The sequence below is a fragment of the Sciurus carolinensis genome, chromosome X (genome assembly GCF_902686445.1).
Source record: "Sciurus carolinensis chromosome X, mSciCar1.2, whole genome shotgun sequence".
In the NCBI taxonomy this organism is placed as follows: Eukaryota; Metazoa; Chordata; class Mammalia; order Rodentia; family Sciuridae; genus Sciurus; species Sciurus carolinensis.
This window is the reverse complement of record NC_062232.1, coordinates 121,216,517-121,239,388: the sequence shown is the minus strand read 5'-3', so window position 1 is coordinate 121,239,388 and position 22,872 is coordinate 121,216,517.

The following is a 22,872-nucleotide window of genomic DNA, read 5'->3' as shown; positions in this document are numbered from 1 at the left end:
TTTACACACATTTTGTTAGTAAAGCACATGTGGGATCATAACAATCAAATTTGGTATCGCCATGGGTGGTCAATTTAAAAATGGCATGGTCAAAGACTGGATGGAGCATAATTGTAAATTAGGAGTTGATCTTTTAATCCTTTTCTATATATAAGTAACTCTCTTGTTTGTTCTATTGTATATTCCATTTATTCTATCTTTAACATGTACTATATGTAACTTGCTTACTTTACATTTGTATTTAGAAAATATTATGAATTCTGACCATGTCTTGTGAGTTATCTGCTTGCCCAGTATCCATATTTACCAAACATATATTAGTTGTTCCCAATATGTACAGTATTATTTTATTATCTTTCCTTGACATTTCTCCTGCATTTTCTTCATTATTTTGTTTATTCACTATTTATCCCTGGCAAGGAAGAAATTTCCACTCTCACGTTATAGGAATTGCTGAATACATAAAATCTAACACTAAACAAATGTTGTCAACAGCAGTTTATTATGTTATGGGGTGCAACTTAAGAACAGACCGATCACCACTGAGAAGTCCAAATTTGAGAGTCTTTATTAAGCTGGCCAGCTGACTGTCTCACACAATGCCCCAAAAAATGGCTATTGGGAGAACAGCACTGACCACAGAGTTGTAGGGGTTCTTATACCAAAAATCACATCAATCATAAATGTCTGTTGCTATGATTAAAAATTACAAACTAACATCATGAGATCATTGACAGAGGGGGAAGTGGGTCAAAATGACCCTTACCTAGGTACAAACAAAAGAATGGTTGCTAACATCCACACAATCACTGTTCACATGGTACATTGTTTACTACATAGGAGTTGCCATTGTATATTATTAAACATGTCATGCTAAGTAACTGATGATGGGTACAGAGGCGGGGTGTTCCCATGGGAGAAACTTATTTCCTACATAACATGGAGTCTCAGAGCAAAATGGAGTCTGTTTAGTCATTTCCCTTAGAGTCTGGCCTATAACATTCTCATGGAGTCAGATTTGTCAGCCCATCACAATTAGTCACAAATACTTACATTCCATGGGAAAAAGACAAGGCATATCATACAGAAACACGTGGGGGCTGAACTCAGGAACAGATTAAACAACCGAGGGCTGTGGAAAACAGAATTTGTAGTATGAAGAACATTGGGGTACTCCCTGATTTCCATTACAAAGAAGTGATTGGCTTGATTGAATAATTCTGAAACTATCAGGGAACTGAAACCCACTACTCAGGAAGTGCATTTGACCCCCTTAATAAGATCCTTTGACTAGGGGATCTTATTTGGAGCAAAATGAGTGTTTCAATTGAAAATACATTAAATCTATTTAGTAACCTGAAATTTTTCATCAATATTTTTTAAAAATCTGACTACTAATATCAAAGAGTTATACTTCATAGTATAACAACCATAATTACAGATACACATTTTTAGTCCATCATCAATCTAGATGTTGATTGCATTTGACTAATCTTATTTAGATAGTCTGCAGCCATGTAAGATAGAAGATGTACTTCAACAATGGTAAAAAAATGTGTTTCTAATTCTAAGAAATTGATATTCTTTTCAAAATTGATGGATAATAGATGGTAATAAAGGAAGGAACTTCTACATTTTCTATATGTAATTGCAGTTAATTCACTATGGCTAAATTGCCATTAGTATGATCTTATTTTTTTGTTGCTTCACATTTTCTTTCAGGAGTTAAAATGTTTAGAAGAATGCACTCTTTTGAAGAGAAGGAGATTGATTTGGTGTTAAAGAGAGAAATGTCAAAAACAAAGCTATCCAAAAGTTATCATATTGTGATTGATTACTATAAGAATCAACTGAATAATGCAGAGATGCTAATCATTTTGTCCCTTTAATTATTTCATGTTTAATTGCATTATTTTAAATGACTAGAATGCAAACTGATTACTGACATAATTGTGCTTTTGATTTTATTAAAATTGCAAGTGTAAATATTTATGGCGAGATAAAACTAGAGAGAAAAAACCTCAAGGTAGAAATTTTTGCAAAGTTTGTGTAAGTTTGCATTGCTGGTTTTTATTTTTCACTGATATTCTCTGCATCATCAGCAAAAAGAAAGTGATGCTCAAAAACTGAGTGACTCTAAATAGAAATTTCCTGGGAATTTGATACCTCTCAAGTCCTTTATAAGGTCATTAATTCATTATGTAAGAAATGGGAAGAAATTTTGTGGTTCTGTCAAAGGGTCCACCATCTTTAAACTTTTTTTTTATTTTTACAAACTGCATTTTGATTCATTGTACACAAATAGGGTACATCATTTCATTTCTATGGTTGTGCACGATGTAGATTCATACCATTCGTGTACTCATACATGTACATAGGGTAATGATGTCTGCCTCAGTCCACCATTTTTCATACCCCTCTCCCTCTCATTTCCTTCTACATAATCCAAAGTTCCTCTCTTCTTCTCTCACCCCCACCCCCCACCCCCATTATATATCCTCATCCACTTATCAGGAAAAACATTTGGCCTTTGGTTTTTTGGGTTTGGCTTATTTCACTTAGCACGATATTCTCCAATTCCATTCATTTACATGCAAATGCCATAACTTTATTTTTCTTTATGGCTGAATAATATTCCATTGTGTATATATACCACAGTTTATCCATTCATCTGTTGAAGGGCATCTAGGTTGGTTCCACAATCTGGTTTTGTGAATTGAGCTGCTATAAACATTGATGTAACTGCATCACTCTAGTATGCTGATTTAAGTCTTTTGGGTATAAACCGAGGAGTGGGATAACTGGGTCAAAAGGTGGTTCCATTCCAACTGTTCTGAGGAATCTCCACACTGCTTTCCAGAGTGGCTGCACCAATTTGCAATTCCACCAGCAATGTAAAAGTGTGCCTTTTTCCCCACATCCACGCCAACACCTATTATTGCTTGTGTTCTTAATAATAGCCATTCTAATTGGAGTAAGATGAAATCTTAGAGTCATTTTAATTTGCATTTTTCTAATTACTAGAGATGTTGAACACTTTTTCATACATTTATTAATTGCCTATATCTCTTCTTCTATAAAGTGTCTTTCCAGTTCCTTGGCCCATTTATTGATTGGGTTCTTTGTATTTTCGGTATAAAGTTTTGTAAGTTCTTTATAGATTTTGGAGATTAGTGCTCTATCTGAAGTGTGTGTGGAAAAGATTTTTATCCCACTCTGTAGCCTCTCTTTTTACATTATTGATTGTATCCTTTGCTGAGAAAAAGCTTTTTAGTTTTAGTCCATCCCATTTATTGATTCTTGCTTTAATTTCTTGTGCTTTGGGAGTCTTGTTGAGGAAGGCTGATTCTAAGACAACATGATGAATACTTGGGCCTACTTTGTCTTCTATTTGGTGCAGGGTCTCTGGTCTAATTCCTAGGTCCTTGATCCATTTTGAGTTGAGTTTTGTGCAGGATGAGAGATAGAGGTTTAATTTCACTTTATTGCATATGTATTTCCAGTTTTCCCAGCACCATTTGTTGAAGAGGCTATATTTTCTCCATTGTATGTTTCTAGCTCCTTTGTCTAGTATGAGATGACTGTATTTATGTGGGTTTGTCTCTGTGTCTTCTGTTCTATACCATTGGTCTGCCTGTCTATTATGGTGCCAATACCATATGGTTTTTGTTACTGTTGCGCTGTAGTATAGTTTGAGGTCTGGTTTTGTGATGCCTCCTGTGTCACTTTTCCTGCTCAGGATTGTTTTAGCTATTTGAGGTCTTTTATTCTTCCAGATGAAGTTCATGATTGATTTCTCTATTTCTATGAGGAATATCATTGGGATTTAATTGAAATTGCATTGAATCTGTATACCTCCTTTGGTAGAATGGCCATTTTGACAATATTAATTCTGCCTATCCACAAACATGGGAGATCTTTCCATCTTCTAAGGTTTTCTTCAATTTCTTTCTTTTGTGTTCTGTAGTTTTCATTGTAGAGGTCATTCACCTCTTTTGTTAGATTGATTCCCAGGTATTTTATTTGTTTTTGAGGCTATTGTGAATGGAGTGGTTTTCCTAATTTCTTTTTCAGAGGATTCATCACTTATGAATAGAAATGCATTAGATTTATGCGTATTGATTTTATATCCTGCTCCTTTGCCAAATCCATTTATTAGTTCTAGAAGTTTTCTGGTGGAGTTTTTTGGATCTTCTAAATATAGAATCATGTCATCAGTAAATAGTGACAACTTGAGTTTTTCTTTTCCTATTCATATCCCTTTAATTTCTTTGTTCTGTCTAATTGCTCTGGCTAGTGTTTCAAGGATGAAGTTGAATAGAAATCTTGAAAGAGGGCATCCCTGTCTTGTTCCAGTTTTTAGAGGAAATACTTTCAGTTTTTCTCTGTTTGGAATGATGTTGGCTGTGAGCTTAACATAGATAGCCTTTACAATGTTGAGATATGTTCCTACTATTCCCATTTTTTCTAGTGTTTTAAGCATGAAGCGGTGTGTATTTTATCAAACGCTTTCTCAGCATCTATCAAAATAATTATATGATGCTTAATTTTAAGTCTCTTGATGTGATGAATTACATTTACTGATTTCCAGATGTTGAACCAACCTTTCATCCCTGGGATAAACCTCATTTGATCATAGTGTACTATCTTTTTAATATGTTTTTGTATGCAATTTGCCAGAATTTTGTTAAGAGTTTTTGCATCTATGTTCATCAGGGATATTGGTCTGAAGTTTTCTTTCCTTGATGTGTCTTTGTCTGGTTTTGGTATCAGAGTAATACTAGCCTCATAGAATGAGTTTGGAAGGGTTCCCTTCTTTTCTATTTCCTGAAATACTTTGAGGAGTATTGGTATTTGTTCTTCTCTAAAGGTCTTGTAGAATTTGTCTGAGAATCCATCTGCTCCTGGGCTTTTCTTGATTGGTAGGCTTTTGATGCCTTCTTCTACTTCTGTGCTTGACATTGATCTGTTTAACTTCTGTTTCTCTACCTGATTTAGTTTGGGAGGATCATATGTTTCTAAAAATTTGTCAATGTCTTCGATATTTTCTATTTTGTTGGAGTATAGATTTTCAAATTAGCTTCTAATTATGCTATGTATTTCAGTGGTGTCTGTCATGATCTTTCCTTTTTCATCATGAATTCTAGTAATTTGAGTTTTCTCTTATATTTATGCCCCAAACAATGGATCATCTATGTACATCAAACAAATCCCTCTCAATTTCAAGAATCAAATAGACCACAACACAATAATAGTGGGTGACTATAACACATAGTTCTCACCCCTGGATAGATTCCCTCCAAACAAAAACTGAACAAAGAAATGATAGAACTAAATAATGCAATCAATTTTATAGACAATGGACATATACAGAGTATTTCATCCATCATCGAGCAAATATAACTTCTTCTCAGCAGCTTATGGATCTGTCTTCAAAAGAGGCCATATGGTATGCTACAAAGAAGTCATTAGTAAATATAAAAAGAGATACTACCTTGTATTCTGTCAGCCCATAATGGAAAGCAATTAGAAATCAATGATAAAATAACAAACAAAAATTACTCCTACACCTGGAAAGTAAAGAATATGCTATTGAATTATGCAATGATAACAGAAGAAATCAGGGAGGAAATTAAAAGTTTTAGAGGTAAACAAGAAGAACAACACAACATATCAAAATCTCTGGGGCACTATGAAAGCAGTACTAAGAGGAAAATTTGTTGCATTGAGTTTATACATTAAAAAAATGAAAAGTCAACAACTAAATGACCTAACACATTACATCTCAAAACCCTAGAAAAAGAAGAACAGATCAACACCAAAAATAGTAAAGGACAGGAAATAATTTAAATCAGAGCTGAAATCAATGAAACTGAAATAAGAGAAACAATTCAAAAAATTGACAAAACAAAAGGTTGCTTCTTTGAAAAAGTAAACAAAATTGATAAACCCTTAGCCACACTAATGAAGAGAAGGAGAGAGAAAGCATTTTTAAACTTTTGATAAATGCCACTACATTTCCCTCCAACAGTGGTACATGAAAAGACTATTTCCTACAATCTTTGTCAACACTAAATGTATTCTTTAAAAGTACTTTTTGATTATTTTCTCAATGATAAAAACTGTACTTTTTCATTTGTACTTCACTTATTATGATGGAATGATGCTATATTTCATGTACAGATGCACCTTGGTGATATTATAGGTTCAATTCCCGATCAATGCAATAAAGTAAATTTCACAATAAAGTAAACAACACAGGTGATTTTGTTTCCCAGTGCATATGAAAGTTGTGTTTACACTATAGTCTATTATGTGTACAATAACACTAATTATGAAGAATGTGCATATCTTAATTTAAAATATTTTGTTGCTAAGAATGCTAACGATCATCCTAGATGCCAGAAAAATGGTGCTAATAGACTTGCTTGTTGCAGGGGTGCCACAAACTTTCAAATTGTAAAAAGCACAGTATCTGCAAAGAACAGTAAAATGAAGCACAACACAAAGAAATATGCTTGCATGTTCTGATTCCTTCCACTATGGACTGTATGAATACAAATCTATTCTGACTTAGTATAACTGTCTTATTTTAATATCCTGAAAGGTAAGTTTCTTCTTATTGACTTTTGATTTATTCTTGAGTATAATTAAGAATAATTTTATTAATTTTTCCAGAAAAATCATGGAATATTTTTGTTCATTCTCAAGCTCTATGGGACTTTCATTAGAATTTCTTTACTTAAACATTAATTAAGGAAGATTTGAGAGTTTGAAAATATACATTTCTCCCATTCCAAGAGCATCATTTGACTCTACATTGAAATTTATATACATATGAAAATCCTTCACTTATTTTCATAAATCTGCAACTAGACATTTTAGATTTTTATGTGGTTATGTTTTGAAGTGATTTTTGAGTATGCATCCAGATTGTACAACTTTTGTAGCCATTGTAAGAACTTCACAGTTATTTTCTTGAATTTTACAGGTATAGATATTATCCTATGCAAGAAAAGATAATATTTCCCTTTTCGATTAATTAATGCATGAGGCCCCAAGTTCAACCTCCATCACTATAAAACAATAAAAATTAAAAAAATAAAAATAAATAAATATTAAAATTTAAAAAAATTAAGTAAGCAAAAACTCCCAAATCAATTAATTTACTTTTCCTTATTTTATGATAATGATAAAAATTCCCCAGACTGGAAAATTACTAGAGGTGATGTTCATAATCTTTATCATAGTTTTTATATGCAGCAGAAACTTTCTAAATTTTCTTTAGTATAAGTGATATTCATCATAGTTTTTAGACAATTATTCTTAATTCTATCTAAGAATAAGTGTCTTTCATTTTAAGAAGACTTTAATTTAGGAAAAGATTTTAAAATCTATAAAAGATTTCTTATCCATCTGCTGATTTATTCATAATGTTTAAAACTTTAGTTCATTGGTAATGTTTTTATTATTAAATTAACTAAGGCTAAGACATAATTTTAGAATAAACTACTTGAACATGATGAAGTACTGTAAGCATATTTCTTTATTTGTATTCTTCATTAATTTAAGAATTTTGCATCTGTAGATATATGAGTAACATTGGTCCATAGATTTATTTATGATATATCATTTTAAAATTAAGCTGCTTTCACAAATTCATTGACAAACATTCATTTTTTCTTTTTTCAACTTTATTGAAATATAATTGAAATAAATTGTGTACAAGTATGCAACTAGATATTTTGATGTATATGTACATTGAAAAAATAATCTCTACAATTAAGCTAATTAATATGTTTGTATCATCTCATATAGTTACCACTTTATTTTTTTGTGCGGTAAGAACAGTTAAGATGCTCCTGTCAGAAAATTTCAAGTATATAATACACTAATTATAGTTACACTGCTATACATGACCTTAAGAACAAGGCCTTCAAAAATAATTCATTTTGCATAATTGGAAATTTATAACCTTTGACCACCATCTCCCCATTTCTACCACATTCCTGAGGTTTTAGCAACCACTATTCTACTTTCTGCTTCTATAATTTTGACTATTTTACATTCCACATGTTAAGTGAAATTATGCAATATTTTTTTATCTGTGCCTGTCTTATTTTACTTTAATATAATGTTCAACAGGTTTATCCATGTTGTAGAAAGTATCAGGATTTCTTTCCTTTGAGGCACATTATTATACTATGATGTACTTACAGCATATTTTTTAAATCCATTCATCTAGCAATGGACCTATCCGTATCTTGGTTATTGTGAATAATGCTGCATTGAACATAAAAGTGAGGATATCTGTTGAGATTATGGTATTTAATTTGAATATATACACAGAGGTTGGGATAACAGGTCATATTTGTAATTTTTTGTGTAATCTTACTTCTTTTTATAATGGCTATACCCACTTACATTGTCACCAACAGTATGCAACAGTTAGTATATGTTATAATTTTTATTACATTATTCTTATGTTGTCACATTTTCTTCAGAGATATGCATTGGATTCTTTCTTTTGTTTTTTTTTAAACTATTCTTAAGTACCGATGTTGTAGAAATGCTGGAGGAGCAAGTGGACATATATTTGAAATCATAAGGTGAATAAAAAGCTTCAAGTGAAAGTAAAAATATAGATAAATATAAAAGACAATAATATGCTTTTGGAACTTAATTTCACTTTTTCTTTCCTATATGATTTAAATGATAAACATGAAATAGTGATCATAAATTTATGCTAAGGATTATAAAAAATATAAAGATATATTTATACTAACAAAATAAGAAATGAATGGAGTTAAATAGGAGTAAAATTTTTGTGTTCTATTAAGCCTACATTGTTATAAATTCAAAGTTGATTTCTACTTACTATATTAATTGTAATCCCTATGGTAAAAGGAATCAAAATAGTACACTAGAAAAAAACTCAATCAAATGAAAAATAAGGCAGTATTGGAGGAACTAAGGAATAAAATATATCATACTCAGAAATAAATTGCAAATAGCAAAATGGCAGAAGTTCTTTATTCAGAATCACCTGAAATATAAATGGATTAAATCTTCCAAATAAAAGACAGGGATTACAGAAGGAATTCCCATCATATAATCCAAATATGGTCTGCCTAAACATACTCATTATGCATCCAAAGGCACAAAGAAAGTGAAAATATGGCAAATGATATTCTATACAATTAGTAACCAAATGTTATTTCATGTGGCTATACTAACTGTTTTAGTTAGGTTTTTGTAGTTGTGACCAAAAATATGACAAGAACAAATTAAAGGAGTAAAAATCTACTTAGGGGATCACAGTTTCAGAGGCCTCTGTCCATAGACAGCTGATTCCATTTCTTTGGGCCTGAGGTAAAGCAATACATCTTGGGGGTGGCACAGTAGAGGAAGAAAGTTGCTCACTCAAGACAGGGTGAGGAAGCAGAGAGGGAGGAAGGGACTGTAAGAAGAACAACTTTTCAGGACACACCTCTAGGAACCACCTTCTCTGGCCACAGCCTACCTGCCTACAGTTACCACCCAGTTAATTCATTTAAATTAGGATGGTCTGATTGATTAAATTTCTCTTGCATTAACACAGTAGCTTTTGTGGGACAACTCAAATTCAAACCAAAACATTAATATTACATGAAATGAAATTTAAATCAAATTATTACAAGAGAAAAAAGGTCATGACATATTTTTAAAAGGTCAATCCATCAAGAAAACATAACAGTTGTAAATATATACAAACCACATGGAAGAACATAGACTATATGAAGGAAACATTAGCAAAATCGGAGGGAGAAATAATAATGCACTAATAGTTGCAGACTTACATATTCCACATTCAGTAGTGGGTAGAACATGTAGGGCAAAAGAACAATAAGGAAATGGAGGATTTGAGCAACAGTATAAACCAAGTAGGCCTCACAAAGATGAATAGAAACATCCAACAAACAACATCAAGATACACAGTTTTCTAAGTATACATGGTACATTTTCCAGGACGGACTACATGTTAGAAAACAAAATAAGCCTTAATAAGTCTTAAAATATATAAATGACACAAATTATCTTTTGTGACAGCAATGAAATGAAACCAGAAAATAATAATAGAATAAATATTGGAAAATTAATACACAATCTTAACCAATGACTAAAAAAAGGAAACTGAACAAAATTAGAAAATACTTAAGGGCGAATGAAAAAAAAACACGAAGTATCAAAAGTGTCAATGCAATACTTATGAAAATTTGATTTAATTTGCATTTTGTTGAGATTTTTCATGTACATTAATACAAGATATGGGCCCATATTTCCTTTCTTTGTTTCTTTTTTTGGTTCTCAGTGATTGAACCCTGGGGGACTTAACCACTGAGCCACATCCCCAGCCCTTTTTAAAGTTTTTAAATTTTGAAACAGGTTCTCACTAAGTTTCTAAGGGCCTCCCAAGTTGCTAAGGCTGGTCTCAAACTTGCAATCCTCCTGCCTCAGCCTTCTGAGATACTAAGATTAGAGGCATGCACCACCATACCCAGCCTGTATTTTCTTTCTTATGTTTTTTTAAATAAATTTGGTATCTAAACAATACTGAACTCAAAGAATGAGTTAATATTCGTTCTTTTTTCTTACTTTTTGCAACAGTTTATGAAAAATGAAATATTTGACAGAATTTATCACTGAAGATTTTTATGCCTGCATTTTTCTTTTCTTCCTTTTTTTCTCTATTATTCAGCCAATCTCTTTAACTTATTTTATGCTTATTCAAATTTTCTGTTTTTTCTTGAGTCATTGTGGTAGTCTGTGTTTCTAGAAATGTGTCCATCCCATCCAGGTGGTCTAATTTGTTTATATAGTTTTTCATAATATTTCCTTATTTTACACTTCATTTTCACAAGGTCACAAGCAGCCTAACCTATTGTATTTTTTAATCTAGTAATTTGATTTTTCTATATTTTGTTTATCAGTCTATCTAAAAGTTTGTCAATATTAATTATCTTTTGATAATTTTCTTTCTTCTACTTTTTCTTTTTGGTCTTTTTTCCTCACTCTTTTCAGGTGGTTCACATGAGAACTAAAGTTACTGATTTAAGATATATTTTATTTTTAGGTATTGACAGCTATAAATTTCTGTCATTGCATATCTTTACATATTTCTTGGTAGAATGTGTCTTAATTTGTATTTGTATTCAAATATTTTTTAGTTTCTCTCCTGTTTCCTTTTCTTTGACTCATTTATTATTTAGTAGTATATTTTTATATTAAAGTATTTGTGAATGTCCCAGATTTCCTTTTGTAATGATTTCTGATGTCATTCCATTGTAAAGAGAACATATTTTATAAGATGAGAGTCATCTGAAATATATTGAGGATTGTCTTATTCCCTGGCATGTCTCAGTCCTGGAGAATGTTGGGACTGAGTGTTCTATATAGTCCTTCAAGGTCTAGTCAGCTTTCTATGTTGAAGTCTTTTATTTCCTTCTTGAGCTTTAGCCTAGTTATCTATCCTTTAATGACAACAGATGACTAATACTCCATTTTATGTGCACCACGTTGTACTTATCCATTTATTGGGTAATGCACATTCAGTTATTGTTTCTATCATTTGGCTTTTATGAATAAGGCTTTATGAACATCCATGCACATGCTTTTGTGTGGACATATGCTATCATTTGTCTTGCATACATAAATAGAAGTGGAATTAATTTTTCAATAATAAAACTATGATTCACATAGTGAGGAGAGGTCAGACTGTTTTCTGAAGTGGCTATACCATTTTATGTTCTGACCTGTAGTACAACTAGTCTGTATTTATTTTATTTTTTAGTTTCTTTGTTTGACTTTTGTATCATGGTAATACTGGCCTCATAGAATTAATTGGATTTTTTCCTTTACCTTCTAACTTTTGAAAGATTTAATTAAAGATTGCTGGTGGAAGTCAGCAGTGAAACCATCTGGACTGGGCTTTTCTTTCTGTATAGTTTTTTTTTTAATTGCAGAATGAGTCTTTTACTACAAGTCTATTCAGATTTTCTGTTTCACCTTGAGTCAGTTTGGCAATCTGTATTTTCTTAGGAATTTGTTCAGTTTATCTAAGTTATTTAATTCATTGGTGTACCTTGTCCATAGTATTGTATTCCTCCTTAATTCTTTTCATTTCTGCAACATTTTTAATAATAGTTCCTCTTTCACTTTTGATTTTATTGTTAGTTCTCTCTATTCTTGGCTTTTCTTGCTAAAAATTTATCATTTTTATTGATCTATTCAAGGAAATAACTTTTGGATTAATTGATGTTATCTATTGTTTTTCTATTCTCTATTTAATTAACTTCCATTCTGATCCTTGTTCCCTTCCTTCTGTTTGTATTTGGTTTAATTTCTCTTCCATTGACAATGTCTTAAGGTGGAAGGTTAGGTTAATGATTTGAGATCACTATTATTTTTCCTATAGTCATTTACAGACAATATTTCTTGTAATAGAGTTTCTGCAACTCAGAACTTTGGTAAATAAAAAGAACCAGCCTTGTCTTCCTGAGGTGAATTATGTTAGCCCTCTACAGATAAGTGGGGAGAATGAGAGCCCTTCATTCTTTCCTGTACCTGCCAGCATTAGATCTTCAATTACACTAAGTTGGGGGTGTGATCATGTCTCAAATGCCAGACTCTGATTTTTAACAAGATTGAATAGATTTCCTCAGGTAAGATTACTCCATAATTTTGTATGGCCTTAGAAAATTTTGAGAGTTTTAAAAATGTATATGTGTATTTTTTAAGGTTGTTTTGTTGGGGAGAGTATTTGTAGAACTTCTTGTGCTACTGTTCTGAAAATGCTTCCCTACTTTTGAGGAATATAATTCTCAGAGTGCAGTACAGTATCATTCAACTTCCTGGAACTTTGGTCTTAAATGTCTATAATGTTCAAAACTTTGTAGAAAAATAGTTGAAGGCACATTCTGCTGGCATTACAAAAAAAGTACTTGTGAATTACAGTGATAACTAACTGGTTTTCAAAACAGAACACTTTATGAATGAGAGTCAGGTAGTGGGAAAAGAACAAAACTATTTTCAATCATTTGAAAATCTAGCTTATTTCATGAAGTAAAGTCTGTGATGATAATGAAGCAAATTCAAAGTAATCCTTTACTTTGGATTCTTATCAGCTTTATAGTAACTAGAAACTCCTCTTGTATTTGTCCAATGACTTTCTCAAAGGATTACTTTTTTGTGAATTTGCCAGTTTCTGCTCTTTTACTTTTATACTGGTTTAGTTGATGTCAGGAGCTGTTAATTCAATGCCACTTTTCAATGTGAAGGTCAATCATACACTGTTAAAATATGCTGGAAACACTTAAAACAAGAGAAAAGGCAGCATGGAATGAACCAGTGAATTTCTTTACAGTGTTATCAAGAATGATGCTACACATTCACTCAATATTATTTGTGATAAAAATTTCAACATTTCTTTGAGCTCTTTTGGAATGTGAGAGAGAAATAACTTTTGCCTACAAATACTACTTCCAGAAGCTTACTAAAAGACTTTAGCTATGGCTCTTTTATTATCAGTATAGTTGATTTGAGAGGAATCTTTTGGAAAAATAGACTGGGTCTCTGCCAAATTTTCAATGTATGAGTAGAGGGAAAATAATGTTTACTAGAAATTTCTTCTTCTAATTCAGAGAGCTAGTTCATTGGTAAAAGTGTCATGATAGAAACAAGAGTACGTCCAGCAAAGACTTTCATAAGTGTGAAAGAACCTGTTTTTCTAAGATTATATCAGTAAACAATGTTCAACTCTCAATCCAACCCTGCTGCTACTCTCACAGAGATTGTTGTTTACTATACAAGTTTTTTTCCAGGAACTATGCCTGGAGGCACCAAGTGGTACTACTAGATTCCAGATTGGGTTGGATTGTTCATATTGTTGAGAGGAAATTCAGGTGAAGTGCTATAAAATTCCAATAGCATGCTTTCATCTCTAGATGTGACCTAGATGAAATGAGAGGTATCAATATCATTCTAGAATTCTTTTATTAGATGTGGCTCAAAAGTCGGTCCCATATCTCCCTTTAAACATACCACATCTCTTTTATATCATCTCTACTATATCAAATGTAAATTGGCATTTACCCTTCCCTAGTCTTTAGCATACTATTTCAGATTTTCCTCCAATTATCTATGCTTTCATTCATTGTGATAGATTTCTATGATTGCTGTAACAAAGTACAAAACCTGAATGACTAATACAACACAAATTTATTCTTTCATAATAGTTGAGGTCAGAAGTCTGAAATGGGTTTCAATAGGCCAAAATTACTGTTTCATCTGGATTGTGCTTCCACTGAAATATCTATGGGAGAATCCATCTCTTTTTCTTTGCCAGGTTCCACAAACTGTCCTCATCACTTGCCTCTTCAGCTCCTGATCATATTGATCCCTCCACCCTTTTCTATCATGTCATAGCCTTCTTCCCCTTTTGTCTTCAAAACTCTCCATGACTACCTCTTCTAAGGACACCTGTATTTAACTTTAGACCCATATGAATCATTAAAGTTATCTGTGCATTCCAAAATCTTTTACTTCATCAAATATATAATGTTCTTTTAGCCATATAAGGTAACATTTGCAGTTTTTGAAAGTGAATGAATACATATCTTCAGGATCCATTATTCAGCCTTTAACCGTCTCTGTGACGGGAGTTCAAAAGAGCAATAATTAGATTGTAATGCTAATTTTACCTTCTTGCCTGCAACTGTCATAAAAATACTTTTTAATTTGTTTTTAGTATGTATATTAACTATGCTTCAGATACCATTCTGAGTTCTTCACAAACATTAATTTATTTGACTGTCATAACAGCATCATTTTACATATGTTGAAGAAAAGACAAGGAACACTTAAGTAACTTGATAAAAGCTATAAAATTTGTGATTGGAGGAGATAATATTTGAACCCAGGCAGTTGGACTTGAGATATTGATTTCTTAATAAATGTATTCTTGATGATAAATTATTTTTTTCTTTTAAAGGATAAATGTGATTTTCTAATTTATCCAAGTTGAAGAAAAATTTTAAAGTCTCAATATTAGGTAGAAACATAAACATCCAACTAGCTCTTACATAAACTAAATTAAAAAGATTTCATCATAGTTTTTATTTCTTTGGTCATTTCATTGAAAACATGAAAGGCAAGAAGACAAGTATGTATGTTCATATAGTATTCTTGACCATAAATCTATTTCTTCTTTTTGCCTTTCTTTGGCATTGAATTTCCAAAGGAGCATAATGTAATACAAAGAAAAAATGGAGTTAGAGATAGCTAATTTTGAATATTGCCTCAAAGAATTCAGTGATCTATGAAACTCTGAGAAAGATGCTTTACTTCTCTCAGCTTCATTTTGTGTGTGTGTGAAACAGAACAACTGAATCTAGATTCTCAGGTTTGTTTAAAGATTTAAACTAAATAATATTTATCACCTATTAAGAACAGTGCTTGGGATATAAAGGGTGTTAATATTATTTCTCACTCTTATGCCCTTTCCTTTTCTCTCTCTCTCTCTCTCTCTCTCTCTCTCTCTCTCTCTCTCTCTCTCTCTCTCTCTCTCTCTCTCTCCCTTTCTCTGTTCTGGGAACTGAACTCCAGTGTCACTTTACTACCCAGCTACATTCTCAGACCTTTTTTATTGTGACAGGATCTTTCTAAGTTGCTGAACCTGGCTTCAAACATGAGATCCTACTGCCTCATCCTCCTGAGTTGCTTAGATTACAGGTATGTGCCACAATACCTGGCTCCCTTTGTTTTATGCACATTCAAGGATACATATTATATGTCTATATGTTTTAAAGTCATCTCTCCTATTTTGTTAATATTTAATCATTAAACAATTTTCCATGCCCATTTTATTATTCACTTCTGTATATTTTCTCATTCTGTGATTGTTTGCCAAGCCAAAAGTCCATGCTCAGAAATTCCACAGTAGGTTCTCCTGCAGCTCTTGCCTGTATTTAAGTACCAAGCCCTGCTCCTATGCCGTGTTGCCAAATTGCTGGTGAGTAGCTGACTTAACTTCTGTCTCAACTAAAAGACTGTATAATAGGCAGTGTTGAGGAGACACAGGAAAATTAGACAAAAATTCATAGGGAGATACCACGCTGTATGGGCCATTAAAGGGAGATTCTCAATAACAGTATTTCTCATAATACACATTTTCTACAAATATTTGATATTAGAAGTGGAGAAGAATCATGCCATTCCTAGAAAATTCATATAAAATTATTTCTACTTCCTATACTTATACCTAAGTAATGTTTATTTTTCTGGGGGACACTTCTCACAAATCTGGGCTTCGAATATTTTTCATAGGGAGCTCAAACTATCGCTCATGACTCAGAATATACTTTCAGTGATAGTGGTCAATTCCTCAATTGTGTTTATGTGCTAAAATTTATTAATAACCACTCCATTGGTGGTTATGTAGATTGCTTCCAATTTTTCTTTTGCAAATACTGCTACAGTAAACTACCATGAATATAAAAAATAAAATGTTTTCTAATACATATGCTCTAACATACATACAAAAATGTAACTCATTTTTAAATTTTTTTTAGTTATAGATGGATACAGTACCTTCACTTTATTTATTTATTTATTTATTTATTTATTTATTTATTTATTTATATGTGGTGCTGAGAATCGAACACAGTACCTCCATGTGCTAGGCAAGTGCTCTACCACTGAGCCACAACCCCAGTCCCTATAAGGCATTTTTTAATGATAACTAACTTTGAGTCATCTTTTCTCTCTTTTTTGTTTATTTTTCTATCTATTTTGGTCTTTATTTTTGTCTTCAAATTCTCCCATGTATTGGAGGTATACCTCATTTTAGTATCCCCAGGGAAAATTGAGTCCCATCCAACTTGACTTTATTTTATTTATTTACTTATTTAATTAATTTCTCCTCACTCATTTTAGTTAGCTTTTTGTGTGACCAAAATAACCAACAAAAACAATTTATAGAATTAAAAGTTTATTTTGGCTCATAGTTTCAGAGGGTCAGTCCACAATTTGCTAACTCCATAGCTCTACACAGAACATTATGGCAAAAGAGTGTGGCAGAGAAAAGCAGTTCAGGACATGGCAAGAAAAGGAAATAGGAGAGAGAGAGAGAGAGAGAGAGAGAGAGAGAGAGAGAGAGAGAGAGCTAGCTCTGCTCACCAAGGACAAAATATAAGCCCCAAAGTCACATACCTAGTGACCCACCTGACTAAAATTACCACCCCGTGTATTCATATCCATGGATTAATCTGATTAGTTACAACTCTTATATCTAATCATTTCACCTTTTAACATTAATGCAGTGTTTCATACATGAGCTTATATCTAACCATATCATAACCTTATATCTAAACTATAACATCACTCAACATTTTGGGGACAGAGAATGAATGGCACATCTGTCTTGCATATCATTTCAGTCAACAGCTTAATAGGAACTTTTGCTCCACACCCTGCATTTCACCCTGTGACCTCTTAATTGGTTCCTTAAGGCCTTCCTCATAGACATGACCATATGCCCTTTCTTCACTTTCCCAAAGCACAACCATTAAACCAGGGAGTAAAAACTGGCAAAACCTGGCTGAATTTGAAAGGATAATAAAAAGGAATTACAATGGGGATTGAAAACACTTAACAACTAGCCATTAGATATCACTACACCTATAGTCAATGGCTCAACCCTCTAAAAGGATCACCTCAAAAGAATCTGGTCTGAAAACATGAAACTTAGGACAGTTCACCTCCTACCAATGAAAAGATATACTTAATTAAATTAGCACTTTATAATTATACACAGTAGTTGGATCATTCTGATGAATGCATACATGCATGGAAATTTATTTCAGTTCATGGTCACACACCCCCATTCACCCTCCCCTATTGCTCCCTCCTCCCTCCACTTCCCTATTCTTCCTCTATTCTGCTAGACATCATTTTGCTCATTTATTTATATTCAATTGGTTTCTTTTACTTATACATAAGGGTGAAATTCCCTGTGGCACATCTATATATGTATATAACTCCCCTATCTGATCACAGCATCCCCCGGATCCTCTGATGGTCAAGGATGAGAAAAAATAAATTGCCATTCTTTCATTAGCAGCAGGTCTGCTTTTTAATAAAAATCTTTCTTAGCTGCAATTTTGCTCAACAACGATAAATTGGTGTATGCATAAAAATAAAAATAGCAAACATTTCATATTCTACTACTCTTCTTTTTTCTCTTAACAACCTATCATGGGCCTTATTCTATGTCAAGATTTTAATGGCTACCTCCTTTTCATCACATTAATGTTAACAATTTTTATAATGAATTCCTATTGATAGACATAGTTGTTTCAAATTCATTGTTAATATAAAATCCTTGTGATATGAATGCATCTTTGCTCCTCTTTTCATTTATTTTATTAGGATGACTATCCTAAAATAAGCTTATTATTTATGTAAGAGAGAATACTATATATAGAATTTCAATAGATTTACCAAATTACCCTCCAGAACCAGTATATGAATGCATGTTTACTCATATCCTCATAAAACTAAATATTGTCATGATCTCAAATCTTGGCAATGTTCAGATTACCTGTGATGGCCAACTATCAAGAGGTATGTGCTTTGAGTTTCATTGTTGGTAGGAATGATTTGAGGACAGAGTCTCCTGACATTGTGGCGTATTTTTATTTGTGAGATCATGGTTCACATTCTATTCTCTGACTACAATAGGATCATTGACAAGAAAACATGCATGCTAATAGGAATCAAGGATAATTCTATCTTTCAGGATTTTGCAAGTAACTGGTCCATGATAAAGATAGTAAATATATTATTGAATAAGAGATATTATGTGGTAAAAAAATAATAGATAATGGTCTTATTGGAGAAGGTATGAAATTAAAATGAAATACAAAGTAAAATTGAAAAGTTATTTTTATCAGTTTGCTATTTCTGCAGCAGAAACGTGAACAGCCCCAAATTTAGTGACATACAACTAAACTGATGTATTTATTTCTCTTAATTTTGTGAGTTAGTTCCTTCGTTGTTTTTTCCATGGCTAATTCATGTGAAAGTATTCAGCTGTAGAAAGGAATCACTTTGAGGGTCCAAGATTTCTTCATTCCCCTGGCAGTTTCTAATGACTGTTGGTTCTAAGGCCTCTGTCACTTTCAACATGGTCTCTTATCCTTCAATAGCCAGACAAGCCTCTTTCCATGTTGAACTAAGGTAGAATTCTATGAAGGTGAATACAGAAACTGTAAAACAACTTTATGCCAAATTGCCTGAACATTCATAATAGCGTTTCTATAACATTTGTTAGCACGAAGAAAGACAGATAGCTACTAGATTTAAGGGATAGAGAAAATATTATCTCTTAATAGAAAAAGTGCCAAAGACATTGTAAACAGTTTTACATACTGGGATGGTAGAAATTTGTGGTCACTAACTTAGCACCTAGTAAATCATTTTAAGAAGGAGTATCACATAATTTGAATGTTTAAATGGTCACTCTGGCTATTGCAAGGTAAATGAACTGTACTGGAACAAAAGAAGTAGAAATATCATATAGACATTTAATTCTGAAAGGAAAGTCACATTGTTGAAGATGTTTAAAAAATATTACTGGACATTTCTGAATCAACGTAATTGACATTGTTACCAGTTTAGATAAAGTGCTATGATACAGTCTGTAGTCATTATCTTTCTGAATTCAATCCATCATAGTCAAAGAAGAATGAACAGGTAAAATCTCTCTTGGAAAAAGGCTGTAGAAATAATGTTCAGATAGTTTCAAAATCAGGTTTACACAATGTATATCTACAGTGGACAAAGTCAAAAGTGTTTTAGTCTCTGTTCAGAAAGTATTATGATAAGAGTAAAATGTTCCCACTCCTTGGCCTATACCCAAAGGACTTAAAATCAGCATTCTACAGTTACACAGCTACATCAATGTAAGTGGGGGTTCAATTCTCAATAGCTATGCTATGGAGCCAACCTAGATGCTCTTCAATAGATGAATGGATAAAGAAACTGTGGTATTTATACACAATGGAATATTACTTAGCCATAAAGAAGAATAAAATTATGTCATTTGCAGGCAAATGGATGAAGTTGGAGAATATCATGGTAAGTGAGTTAAGCCAATCCCAAAAAACCAACAATTGAATGATCTCTCTGATAAGTGGATGATGATACATAATGGAGGGGTGGGAGGAAGGCAAGAATGGAGGAAGGATGGATTGTATAGAGGAAAAAGAAGGTTGAGAGGGGTGGGGGAAGGAAAAATAACAGAATGAGACAAACATCATTACCCTATGTACATGTATGATTACACAAATGGTATGACACTACTTCATGTACAACCAGAGAAACAGGTTGTACCCAATTTGTTTACAATGAATCAAAATAAATAAATTATTAAAAAAGAGTAAAATGTTCTAAAATCCAATGTATTTTCCACCTTTCCTCTCCATAAAATTTGTAAAAATTAGATGACTACTTTGCAAAGGAACTTTGAGTTTATAGTCCTTGAAAGTCAAAAGATGTTCCTGTTACCTAATTAAAATATAAACCTTAGGAATTGGATAAATCAATTTATAGTCATGGAGAAATGATAATGAGAATGCCATTTCTAAAAATGGCTCCATTGGAAAGGAGTGTAGATGTTGTGATGATGTGAAATGATAAGCTGGTTAGCTATAAAAAAGATAATGAATGAAGTAGTCAAAGGAAAGAGAAAGTATCCCTTAATCCAAAATAAACAATTACAGAGTCAGCTGAAAAGTAACTCAAAAAGTTCCAGATCTTTGCAATAATCTAGTTATCAAAGTTCATATATTTTTAATGCTAGTTCTCAGTATGTGTAATGTTGTAGTGTGTCACTCTCCTACAGTACTAGAGGAATAAATTATTATGGTTTTTTCAAAAGACATTGGCAGTTTGTATCTCCTTCCTTTGAAAAATTATATTTTCTACTCAATAATTCTGATTAAGGAAATGACTTCAGGAAAGAGAAACTCATATGCATAAATATTAATGGTGGTTTATTAAGGCAAAAATTTTAGCCTAAGTTGCAATGATAGATGCTTTAAGAAATAAATTTTAATGGTTTAATAGCAAGAACTATCATGTAGTTATCAAAAAACATGTTTGAATGCATTTATAATAATTCAAACTTCATCAAAAATATCTGGTTATAAATCATTTTGAGAATATGACTTCAATTCATTCATTCCTACTTAACTGCTTATGGCAATCAGAAAGCAGAGTGAGAGAGGTCTGCTTAACTGCTTATAGTTAGGTAGGAGTCAATGGGTTGAAAGTAACCCAAAAAACCTCAAAATTGGAAAAATGCTTGAGAGGAATCATTTAAAGTTTCTGGAATTTGTCATGATTTAAACAACAAATTGAAAAGTGTTTATTCATAATAATCTTCAGAAAACCAAAAAAAATTGTGAGTCTATGGAGGTCTGGTATTAGACTTCCTCCATTCCTCATGAAATGAGTGAGAACAGGAGTGATACCAGGACAGGGTTGCCTATGAGAAACAGTAGTTTTATTGCTAATAGGGGATGACTTGATTTGCAGTACAGGGTGGAAAACCCATAACCCAGTACCAAATAAAACAAGTCTGTAGCTTTGCTAACAGGAGGTTGCGTTCCCAGTTGGAGCAGGCAGCAGTTTGGAAGACTAGCCACAAATTTAACAGGGGGATCTGGGAAATGAGTAAGCCATACAAAGGCTAGATAAACATTTCACATACACCTGGCCAGTTTATCCAAACACACAGGAGAGCCCCAAGAAAACCCAAGTTGCTTCAATAACTTTGGTTGACTAAAATGCTACATGCATGAATAGAGGACACTTGAGAGAACACACGGTCTCCACATATTCCCAACTGACTGAGAGACTGTGCAAAAGTACATAAGAAAACTAAGAGGGCCCTGAGGAGACCAAAAGCTGAAAAAAATCCTTGAAAACTTTCTAAAGTATGAAATGCATCTTCAAGCTGCATGCAAATTCACAGGCAAAAGATGGAAGACTTACTGACTCTAGCTGTTTGATTAAAAAAAAGACTCTGACCAATTGTTTTCAAACCACTAAAGTCAGGCAGAAATAAGGGTTACCCACAAGAAATCATAAACTAAGCTAAACTACAAACTGAACATAAGTTTCAGTGACTATACAGAATAGGGAAGTTACCAGAGACAGTGCAGGAAATTCTGTTAAAAAAGCAAATAACTGGACTGGGAATGCAACTCAGTGTTACAGTGTTTGCTTCGCATGTCTGAGGTTTGTGAAATAACTCAGGCACATGATCTCACTGTTATGGTTTAAATATGAGGGGTTTCCCGCAAACCTCCTGTGTTAATGCAGCATTACTCAGAAGTAACTGTAGGCAGGCAGGGGTGCCTGCAGGAGGTAGGTTACTGTGGGCATGACCTGGAAGGGCTCATCTTCCTTGCAGTACCCCCCACAAACTTTCTGGCTGCCATGAATGGAGCAGTGCTCCTCCACCACACACTTCTGCCATGATGTTCTGTCTCATCTTGGGTTCAGAGCTGTGGAGTTGGCCCACCAAAAATTAAACCTCTGAAGCTGCGAGCAAAACTGAACTTTTCATCCTCTAAGTTATTCTTGGTTATTTAGGTCATAGCAATGAAAAGCTGATGAACACATTCACTTATATGTGGAATCTAAATAAACCAAACACATTGAAGTAGAAAGAATAGCGATGGTTACAAGAGGTTTTGGGAAGATGTTGATCAAAGGGTATGAAGTTTCAGTTAGGATAGGGAAATAAATTTTAGTGATCTATTCCAC